Below are 11,329 nucleotides of genomic sequence, written 5' to 3'. Positions count from 1 at the left end.
GGGCTACAACTTTTGTGCCCATGACCCTCGCATATTCTTTATTATTCACGATCAAAACAATGCTCCAATCCATATTAGAGAAATCGAAGATTTCTGAAAGGGGTTCCCCTTTGGTGAATTGGAGATTTCACTAATTTCTCCGAAATGTATTACCCTCGTGTTCAACTCGTTCGATATTTTTCCCCAAGAGATCTCATGGGTAAATGAATATATTGGAGTCGAAACGGAGCCTTAAGTCAACATTTCAAAAAAAATCCCCCTTTTTGATGGCAATTTTCGCAAGTTTTTTCCTTATATTAGTACGTCCTTCTATATTTTGACTGTATCACCCTCTACACACCTCGGATTTTCACGTACTTTTATACATAGTAACCTAAGACATAGGGCTACAACTTTTGTGCCCATGACCCTCGCATATTCTTTAGTATTCACGATCAAAACAATGCTCCAATCCATATTAGAGAAATCGAAGATTTCTGAAAGGGGTACCCCTTTGGTGAATTGGAGATTTCACTAATTTCTCCGAAATGTATTACCCTCGTGTTCAACTCGTTCGATATTTTTCCCCAAGAGATCTCATGGGTAAATGAATATATTGGAGTCGAAACGGAGCCTTAAGTCAACATTTCAAAAAAAATTCCTCTTTTTGATGGCAATTTTCGCATGTTTTTTTCTTATATTAGTACGTCCTTCTATATTTTGACTCTATCACCCTCTACACACCTCGGATTTGCACGTAATTTTATACATAGTACCCTAAGACATAGGGCTACAACTTTTGTGCCCATGACCCTCGCATATTCTTTATTATTCACGATCAAAACAATGCTCCAATCCATATTAGAGAAATCGAAGATTTCTGAAAGGGGTACCCCTTTGGTGAATTGGAGATTTCACTAATTTCTCCGAAATGTATTACCCTCGTGTTCAACTCGTTCGATATTTTTCCCCAAGAGATCTCATGGGTAAATGAATATATTGGAGTCGAAACGGAGCCTTAAGTCAACATTTCAAAAAAAATTCCTCTTTTTGATGGCAATTTTTGCAAGTTTTTTCCTTATATTAGTACGTCCTTCTATATTTTGACTCTATCACCCTCTACACACCTCGGATTTGCACGTAATTTTATACATAGTACCCTAAGACATAGGGCTACAACTTTTGTGCCCATGACCCTCGCATATTCTTTATTATTCACGATCAAAACAATGCTCCAATCCATATTAGAGAAATCGAAGATTTCTGAAAGGGGTTCCCCTTTGGTGAATTGGAGATTTCACTAATTTCTCCGAAATGTATTACCCTCGTGTTCAACTCGTTCGATATTTTTCCCCAAGAGATCTCATGGGTAAATGAATATATTGGAGTCGAAACGGAGCCTTAAGTCAACATTTCAAAAAAAATTCCTCTTTTTGATGGCAATTTTCGCAAGTTTTTTCCTTATATTAGTACGTCCTTCTATATTTTGACTCTATCACCCTCTACACACCTCGGATTTGCACGTAATTTTATACATAGTACCCTAAGACATAGGGCTACAACTTTTGTGCCCATGACCCTCGCATATTCTTTATTATTCACGATCAAAACAATGCTCCAATCCATATTAGAGAAATCGAAGATTTCTGAAAGGGGTACCCCTTTGGTGAATTGGAGATTTCACTAATTTCTCCGAAATGTATTACCCTCGTGTTCAACTCGTTCGATATTTTTCCCCAAGAGATCTCATGGGTAAATGAATATATTGGAGTCGAAACGGAGCCTTAAGTCAACATTTCAAAAAAAATTCCTCTTTTTGATGGCAATTTTTGCAAGTTTTTTCCTTATATTAGTACGTCCTTCTATATTTTGACTCTATCACCCTCTACACACCTCGGATTTGCACGTAATTTTATACATAGTACCCTAAGACATAGGGCTACAACTTTTGTGCCCATGACCCTCGCATATTCTTTATTATTCACGATCAAAACAATGCTCCAATCCATATTAGAGAAATCGAAGATTTCTGAAAGGGGTTCCCCTTTGGTGAATTGGAGATTTCACTAATTTCTCCGAAATGTATTACCCTCGTGTTCAACTCGTTCGATATTTTTCCCCAAGAGATCTCATGGGTAAATGAATATATTGGAGTCGAAACGGAGCCTTAAGTCAACATTTCAAAAAAAATTCCTCTTTTTGATGGCAATTTTCGCAAGTTTTTTCCTTATATTAGTACGTCCTTCTATATTTTGACTCTATCACCCTCTACACACCTCGGATTTGCACGTAATTTTATACATAGTACCCTAAGACATAGGGCTACAACTTTTGTGCCCATGACCCTCGCATATTCTTTATTATTCACGATCAAAACAATGCTCCAATCCATATTAGAGAAATCGAAGATTTCTGAAAGGGGTACCCCTTTGGGGAATTGGAGATTTCACTAATTTCTCCGAAATGTATTACCCTCGTGTTCAACTCGTTCGATATTTTTCCCCAAGAGATCTCATGGGTAAATGAATATATTGGAGTCGAAACGGAGCCTTAAGTCAACATTTCAAAAAAAATTCCCCTTTTTGATGGCAATTTTCGCAAGTTTTTTCCTTATATTAGTACGTCCTTCTATATTTTGACTCTATCACCCTCTACACACCTCGGATTTGCACGTAATTTTATACATAGTACCCTAAGACATAGGGCTACAACTTTTGTGCCCATGACCCTCGCATATTCTTTATTATTCACGATCAAAACAATGCTCCAATCCATATTAGAGAAATCGAAGATTTCTGAAAGGGGTTCCCCTTTGGTGAATTGGAGATTTCACTAATTTCTCCGAAATGTATTACCCTCGTGTTCAACTCGTTCGATATTTTTCCCCAAGAGATCTCATGGGTAAATGAATATATTGGAGTCGAAACGGAGCCTTAAGTCAACATTTCAAAAAAAATCCCCCTTTTTGATGGCAATTTTCGCAAGTTTTTTCCTTATATTAGTACGTCCTTCTATATTTTGACTGTATCACCCTCTACACACCTCGGATTTTCACGTACTTTTATACATAGTAACCTAAGACATAGGGCTACAACTTTTGTGCCCATGACCCTCGAATATTCTTTAGTATTCACGATCAAAACAATGCTCCAATCCATATTAGAGAAATCGAAGATTTCTGAAAGGGGTACCCCTTTGGTGAATTGGAGATTTCACTAATTTCTCCGAAATGTATTACCCTCGTGTTCAACTCGTTCGATATTTTTCCCCAAGAGATCTCATGGGTAAATGAATATATTGGAGTCGAAACGGAGCCTTAAGTCAACATTTCAAAAAAAATTCCTCTTTTTGATGGCAATTTTCGCAAGTTTTTTTCTTATATTAGTACGTCCTTCTATATTTTGACTCTATCACCCTCTACACACCTCGGATTTGCACGTAATTTTATACATAGTACCCTAAGACATAGGGCTACAACTTTTGTGCCCATGACCCTCGCATATTCTTTATTATTCACGATCAAAACAATGCTCCAATCCATATTAGAGAAATCGAAGATTTCTGAAAGGGGTACCCCTTTGGTGAATTGGAGATTTCACTAATTTCTCCGAAATGTATTACCCTCGTGTTCAACTCGTTCGATATTTTTCCCCAAGAGATCTCATGGGTAAATGAATATATTGGAGTCGAAACGGAGCCTTAAGTCAACATTTCAAAAAAAATTCCTCTTTTTGATGGCAATTTTTGCAAGTTTTTTCCTTATATTAGTACGTCCTTCTATATTTTGACTCTATCACCCTCTACACACCTCGGATTTGCACGTAATTTTATACATAGTACCCTAAGACATAGGGCTACAACTTTTGTGCCCATGACCCTCGCATATTCTTTATTATTCACGATCAAAACAATGCTCCAATCCATATTAGAGAAATCGAAGATTTCTGAAAGGGGTTCCCCTTTGGTGAATTGGAGATTTCACTAATTTCTCCGAAATGTATTACCCTCGTGTTCAACTCGTTCGATATTTTTCCCCAAGAGATCTCATGGGTAAATGAATATATTGGAGTCGAAACGGAGCCTTAAGTCAACATTTCAAAAAAAATCCCCCTTTTTGATGGCAATTTTCGCAAGTTTTTTCCTTATATTAGTACGTCCTTCTATATTTTGACTGTATCACCCTCTACACACCTCGGATTTTCACGTACTTTTATACATAGTAACCTAAGACATAGGGCTACAACTTTTGTGCCCATGACCCTCGAATATTCTTTAGTATTCACGATCAAAACAATGCTCCAATCCATATTAGAGAAATCGAAGATTTCTGAAAGGGGTACCCCTTTGGTGAATTGGAGATTTCACTAATTTCTCCGAAATGTATTACCCTCGTGTTCAACTCGTTCGATATTTTTCCCCAAGAGATCTCATGGGTAAATGAATATATTGGAGTCGAAACGGAGCCTTAAGTCAACATTTCAAAAAAAATTCCTCTTTTTGATGGCAATTTTCGCAAGTTTTTTTCTTATATTAGTACGTCCTTCTATATTTTGACTCTATCACCCTCTACACACCTCGGATTTGCACGTAATTTTATACATAGTACCCTAAGACATAGGGCTACAACTTTTGTGCCCATGACCCTCGCATATTCTTTATTATTCACGATCAAAACAATGCTCCAATCCATATTAGAGAAATCGAAGATTTCTGAAAGGGGTACCCCTTTGGTGAATTGGAGATTTCACTAATTTCTCCGAAATGTATTACCCTCGTGTTCAACTCGTTCGATATTTTTCCCCAAGAGATCTCATGGGTAAATGAATATATTGGAGTCGAAACGGAGCCTTAAGTCAACATTTCAAAAAAAATTCCTCTTTTTGATGGCAATTTTTGCAAGTTTTTTCCTTATATTAGTACGTCCTTCTATATTTTGACTCTATCACCCTCTACACACCTCGGATTTGCACGTAATTTTATACATAGTACCCTAAGACATAGGGCTACAACTTTTGTGCCCATGACCCTCGCATATTCTTTATTATTCACGATCAAAACAATGCTCCAATCCATATTAGAGAAATCGAAGATTTCTGAAAGGGGTTCCCCTTTGGTGAATTGGAGATTTCACTAATTTCTCCGAAATGTATTACCCTCGTGTTCAACTCGTTCGATATTTTTCCCCAAGAGATCTCATGGGTAAATGAATATATTGGAGTCGAAACGGAGCCTTAAGTCAACATTTCAAAAAAAATCCCCCTTTTTGATGGCAATTTTCGCAAGTTTTTTCCTTATATTAGTACGTCCTTCTATATTTTGACTGTATCACCCTCTACACACCTCGGATTTTCACGTACTTTTATACATAGTAACCTAAGACATAGGGCTACAACTTTTGTGCCCATGACCCTCGCATATTCTTTAGTATTCACGATCAAAACAATGCTCCAATCCATATTAGAGAAATCGAAGATTTCTGAAAGGGGTACCCCTTTGGTGAATTGGAGATTTCACTAATTTCTCCGAAATGTATTACCCTCGTGTTCAACTCGTTCGATATTTTTCCCCAAGAGATCTCATGGGTAAATGAATATATTGGAGTCGAAACGGAGCCTTAAGTCAACATTTCAAAAAAAATTCCTCTTTTTGATGGCAATTTTCGCATGTTTTTTTCTTATATTAGTACGTCCTTCTATATTTTGACTCTATCACCCTCTACACACCTCGGATTTGCACGTAATTTTATACATAGTACCCTAAGACATAGGGCTACAACTTTTGTGCCCATGACCCTCGCATATTCTTTATTATTCACGATCAAAACAATGCTCCAATCCATATTAGAGAAATCGAAGATTTCTGAAAGGGGTACCCCTTTGGTGAATTGGAGATTTCACTAATTTCTCCGAAATGTATTACCCTCGTGTTCAACTCGTTCGATATTTTTCCCCAAGAGATCTCATGGGTAAATGAATATATTGGAGTCGAAACGGAGCCTTAAGTCAACATTTCAAAAAAAATTCCTCTTTTTGATGGCAATTTTTGCAAGTTTTTTCCTTATATTAGTACGTCCTTCTATATTTTGACTCTATCACCCTCTACACACCTCGGATTTGCACGTAATTTTATACATAGTACCCTAAGACATAGGGCTACAACTTTTGTGCCCATGACCCTCGCATATTCTTTATTATTCACGATCAAAACAATGCTCCAATCCATATTAGAGAAATCGAAGATTTCTGAAAGGGGTTCCCCTTTGGTGAATTGGAGATTTCACTAATTTCTCCGAAATGTATTACCCTCGTGTTCAACTCGTTCGATATTTTTCCCCAAGAGATCTCATGGGTAAATGAATATATTGGAGTCGAAACGGAGCCTTAAGTCAACATTTCAAAAAAAATTCCTCTTTTTGATGGCAATTTTCGCAAGTTTTTTCCTTATATTAGTACGTCCTTCTATATTTTGACTCTATCACCCTCTACACACCTCGGATTTGCACGTAATTTTATACATAGTACCCTAAGACATAGGGCTACAACTTTTGTGCCCATGACCCTCGCATATTCTTTATTATTCACGATCAAAACAATGCTCCAATCCATATTAGAGAAATCGAAGATTTCTGAAAGGGGTACCCCTTTGGTGAATTGGAGATTTCACTAATTTCTCCGAAATGTATTACCCTCGTGTTCAACTCGTTCGATATTTTTCCCCAAGAGATCTCATGGGTAAATGAATATATTGGAGTCGAAACGGAGCCTTAAGTCAACATTTCAAAAAAAATTCCTCTTTTTGATGGCAATTTTTGCAAGTTTTTTCCTTATATTAGTACGTCCTTCTATATTTTGACTCTATCACCCTCTACACACCTCGGATTTGCACGTAATTTTATACATAGTACCCTAAGACATAGGGCTACAACTTTTGTGCCCATGACCCTCGCATATTCTTTATTATTCACGATCAAAACAATGCTCCAATCCATATTAGAGAAATCGAAGATTTCTGAAAGGGGTTCCCCTTTGGTGAATTGGAGATTTCACTAATTTCTCCGAAATGTATTACCCTCGTGTTCAACTCGTTCGATATTTTTCCCCAAGAGATCTCATGGGTAAATGAATATATTGGAGTCGAAACGGAGCCTTAAGTCAACATTTCAAAAAAAATTCCTCTTTTTGATGGCAATTTTCGCAAGTTTTTTCCTTATATTAGTACGTCCTTCTATATTTTGACTCTATCACCCTCTACACACCTCGGATTTGCACGTAATTTTATACATAGTACCCTAAGACATAGGGCTACAACTTTTGTGCCCATGACCCTCGCATATTCTTTATTATTCACGATCAAAACAATGCTCCAATCCATATTAGAGAAATCGAAGATTTCTGAAAGGGGTACCCCTTTGGGGAATTGGAGATTTCACTAATTTCTCCGAAATGTATTACCCTCGTGTTCAACTCGTTCGATATTTTTCCCCAAGAGATCTCATGGGTAAATGAATATATTGGAGTCGAAACGGAGCCTTAAGTCAACATTTCAAAAAAAATTCCCCTTTTTGATGGCAATTTTCGCAAGTTTTTTCCTTATATTAGTACGTCCTTCTATATTTTGACTCTATCACCCTCTACACACCTCGGATTTGCACGTAATTTTATACATAGTACCCTAAGACATAGGGCTACAACTTTTGTGCCCATGACCCTCGCATATTCTTTATTATTCACGATCAAAACAATGCTCCAATCCATATTAGAGAAATCGAAGATTTCTGAAAGGGGTTCCCCTTTGGTGAATTGGAGATTTCACTAATTTCTCCGAAATGTATTACCCTCGTGTTCAACTCGTTCGATATTTTTCCCCAAGAGATCTCATGGGTAAATGAATATATTGGAGTCGAAACGGAGCCTTAAGTCAACATTTCAAAAAAAATTCCTCTTTTTGATGGCAATTTTCGCAAGTTTTTTCCTTATATTAGTACGTCCTTCTATATTTTGACTCTATCGACCTCTACACACCTCGGATTTGCACGTAATTTTATACATAGTACCCTAAGACATAGGGCTACAACTTTTGTGCCCATGACCCTCGCATATTCTTTATTATTCACGATCAAAACAATGCTCCAATCCATATTAGAGAAATCGAAGATTTCTGAAAGGGGTACCCCTTTGGTGAATTGGAGATTTCACTAATTTCTCCGAAATGTATTACCCTCGTGTTCAACTCGTTCGATATTTTTCCCCAAGAGATCTCATGGGTAAATGAATATATTGGAGTCGAAACGGAGCCTTAAGTCAACATTTCAAAAAAAATTCCTCTTTTTGATGGCAATTTTTGCAAGTTTTTTCCTTATATTAGTACGTCCTTCTATATTTTGACTCTATCACCCTCTACACACCTCGGATTTGCACGTAATTTTATACATAGTACCCTAAGACATAGGGCTACAACTTTTGTGCCCATGACCCTCGCATATTCTTTATTATTCACGATCAAAACAATGCTCCAATCCATATTAGAGAAATCGAAGATTTCTGAAAGGGGTTCCCCTTTGGTGAATTGGAGATTTCACTAATTTCTCCGAAATGTATTACCCTCGTGTTCAACTCGTTCGATATTTTTCCCCAAGAGATCTCATGGGTAAATGAATATATTGGAGTCGAAACGGAGCCTTAAGTCAACATTTCAAAAAAAATCCCCCTTTTTGATGGCAATTTTCGCAAGTTTTTTCCTTATATTAGTACGTCCTTCTATATTTTGACTGTATCACCCTCTACACACCTCGGATTTTCACGTACTTTTATACATAGTAACCTAAGACATAGGGCTACAACTTTTGTGCCCATGACCCTCGCATATTCTTTAGTATTCACGATCAAAACAATGCTCCAATCCATATTAGAGAAATCGAAGATTTCTGAAAGGGGTACCCCTTTGGTGAATTGGAGATTTCACTAATTTCTCCGAAATGTATTACCCTCGTGTTCAACTCGTTCGATATTTTTCCCCAAGAGATCTCATGGGTAAATGAATATATTGGAGTCGAAACGGAGCCTTAAGTCAACATTTCAAAAAAAATTCCTCTTTTTGATGGCAATTTTTGCAAGTTTTTTCCTTATATTAGTACGTCCTTCTATATTTTGACTCTATCACCCTCTACACACCTCGGATTTGCACGTAATTTTATACATAGTACCCTAAGACATAGGGCTACAACTTTTGTGCCCATGACCCTCGCATATTCTTTATTATTCACGATCAAAACAATGCTCCAATCCATATTAGAGAAATCGAAGATTTCTGAAAGGGGTTCCCCTTTGGTGAATTGGAGATTTCACTAATTTCTCCGAAATGTATTACCCTCGTGTTCAACTCGTTCGATATTTTTCCCCAAGAGATCTCATGGGTAAATGAATATATTGGAGTCGAAACGGAGCCTTAAGTCAACATTTCAAAAAAAATCCCCCTTTTTGATGGCAATTTTCGCAAGTTTTTTCCTTATATTAGTACGTCCTTCTATATTTTGACTGTATCACCCTCTACACACCTCGGATTTTCACGTACTTTTATACATAGTAACCTAAGACATAGGGCTACAACTTTTGTGCCCATGACCCTCGCATATTCTTTAGTATTCACGATCAAAACAATGCTCCAATCCATATTAGAGAAATCGAAGATTTCTGAAAGGGGTACCCCTTTGGTGAATTGGAGATTTCACTAATTTCTCCGAAATGTATTACCCTCGTGTTCAACTCGTTCGATATTTTTCCCCAAGAGATCTCATGGGTAAATGAATATATTGGAGTCGAAACGGAGCCTTAAGTCAACATTTCAAAAAAAATTCCTCTTTTTGATGGCAATTTTCGCATGTTTTTTTCTTATATTAGTACGTCCTTCTATATTTTGACTCTATCACCCTCTACACACCTCGGATTTGCACGTAATTTTATACATAGTACCCTAAGACATAGGGCTACAACTTTTGTGCCCATGACCCTCGCATATTCTTTATTATTCACGATCAAAACAATGCTCCAATCCATATTAGAGAAATCGAAGATTTCTGAAAGGGGTACCCCTTTGGTGAATTGGAGATTTCACTAATTTCTCCGAAATGTATTACCCTCGTGTTCAACTCGTTCGATATTTTTCCCCAAGAGATCTCATGGGTAAATGAATATATTGGAGTCGAAACGGAGCCTTAAGTCAACATTTCAAAAAAAATTCCTCTTTTTGATGGCAATTTTTGCAAGTTTTTTCCTTATATTAGTACGTCCTTCTATATTTTGACTCTATCACCCTCTACACACCTCGGATTTGCACGTAATTTTATACATAGTACCCTAAGACATAGGGCTACAACTTTTGTGCCCATGACCCTCGCATATTCTTTATTATTCACGATCAAAACAATGCTCCAATCCATATTAGAGAAATCGAAGATTTCTGAAAGGGGTTCCCCTTTGGTGAATTGGAGATTTCACTAATTTCTCCGAAATGTATTACCCTCGTGTTCAACTCGTTCGATATTTTTCCCCAAGAGATCTCATGGGTAAATGAATATATTGGAGTCGAAACGGAGCCTTAAGTCAACATTTCAAAAAAAATTCCTCTTTTTGATGGCAATTTTCGCAAGTTTTTTCCTTATATTAGTACGTCCTTCTATATTTTGACTCTATCACCCTCTACACACCTCGGATTTGCACGTAATTTTATACATAGTACCCTAAGACATAGGGCTACAACTTTTGTGCCCATGACCCTCGCATATTCTTTATTATTCACGATCAAAACAATGCTCCAATCCATATTAGAGAAATCGAAGATTTCTGAAACGGGTACCCCTTTGGGGAATTGGAGATTTCACTAATTTCTCCGAAATGTATTACCCTCGTGTTCAACTCGTTCGATATTTTTCCCCAAGAGATCTCATGGGTAAATGAATATATTGGAGTCGAAACGGAGCCTTAAGTCAACATTTCAAAAAAAATTCCCCTTTTTGATGGCAATTTTCGCAAGTTTTTTCCTTATATTAGTACGTCCTTCTATATTTTGACTCTATCACCCTCTACACACCTCGGATTTGCACGTAATTTTATACATAGTACCCTAAGACATAGGGCTACAACTTTTGTGCCCATGACCCTCGCATATTCTTTATTATTCACGATCAAAACAATGCTCCAATCCATATTAGAGAAATCGAAGATTTCTGAAAGGGGTTCCCCTTTGGTGAATTGGAGATTTCACTAATTTCTCCGAAATGTATTACCCTCGTGTTCAACTCGTTCGATATTTTTCCCCAAGAGATCTCATGGGTAAATGAATATATTGGAGTCGA

The sequence above is a fragment of the Humulus lupulus genome, chromosome 3, assembly GCF_963169125.1.
Source record: "Humulus lupulus chromosome 3, drHumLupu1.1, whole genome shotgun sequence".
Classification (NCBI taxonomy): domain Eukaryota; kingdom Viridiplantae; phylum Streptophyta; class Magnoliopsida; order Rosales; family Cannabaceae; genus Humulus; species Humulus lupulus.
The sequence above is the reverse complement of the archived record's forward strand: the minus strand, read 5'-3'. Positions refer to the sequence as shown.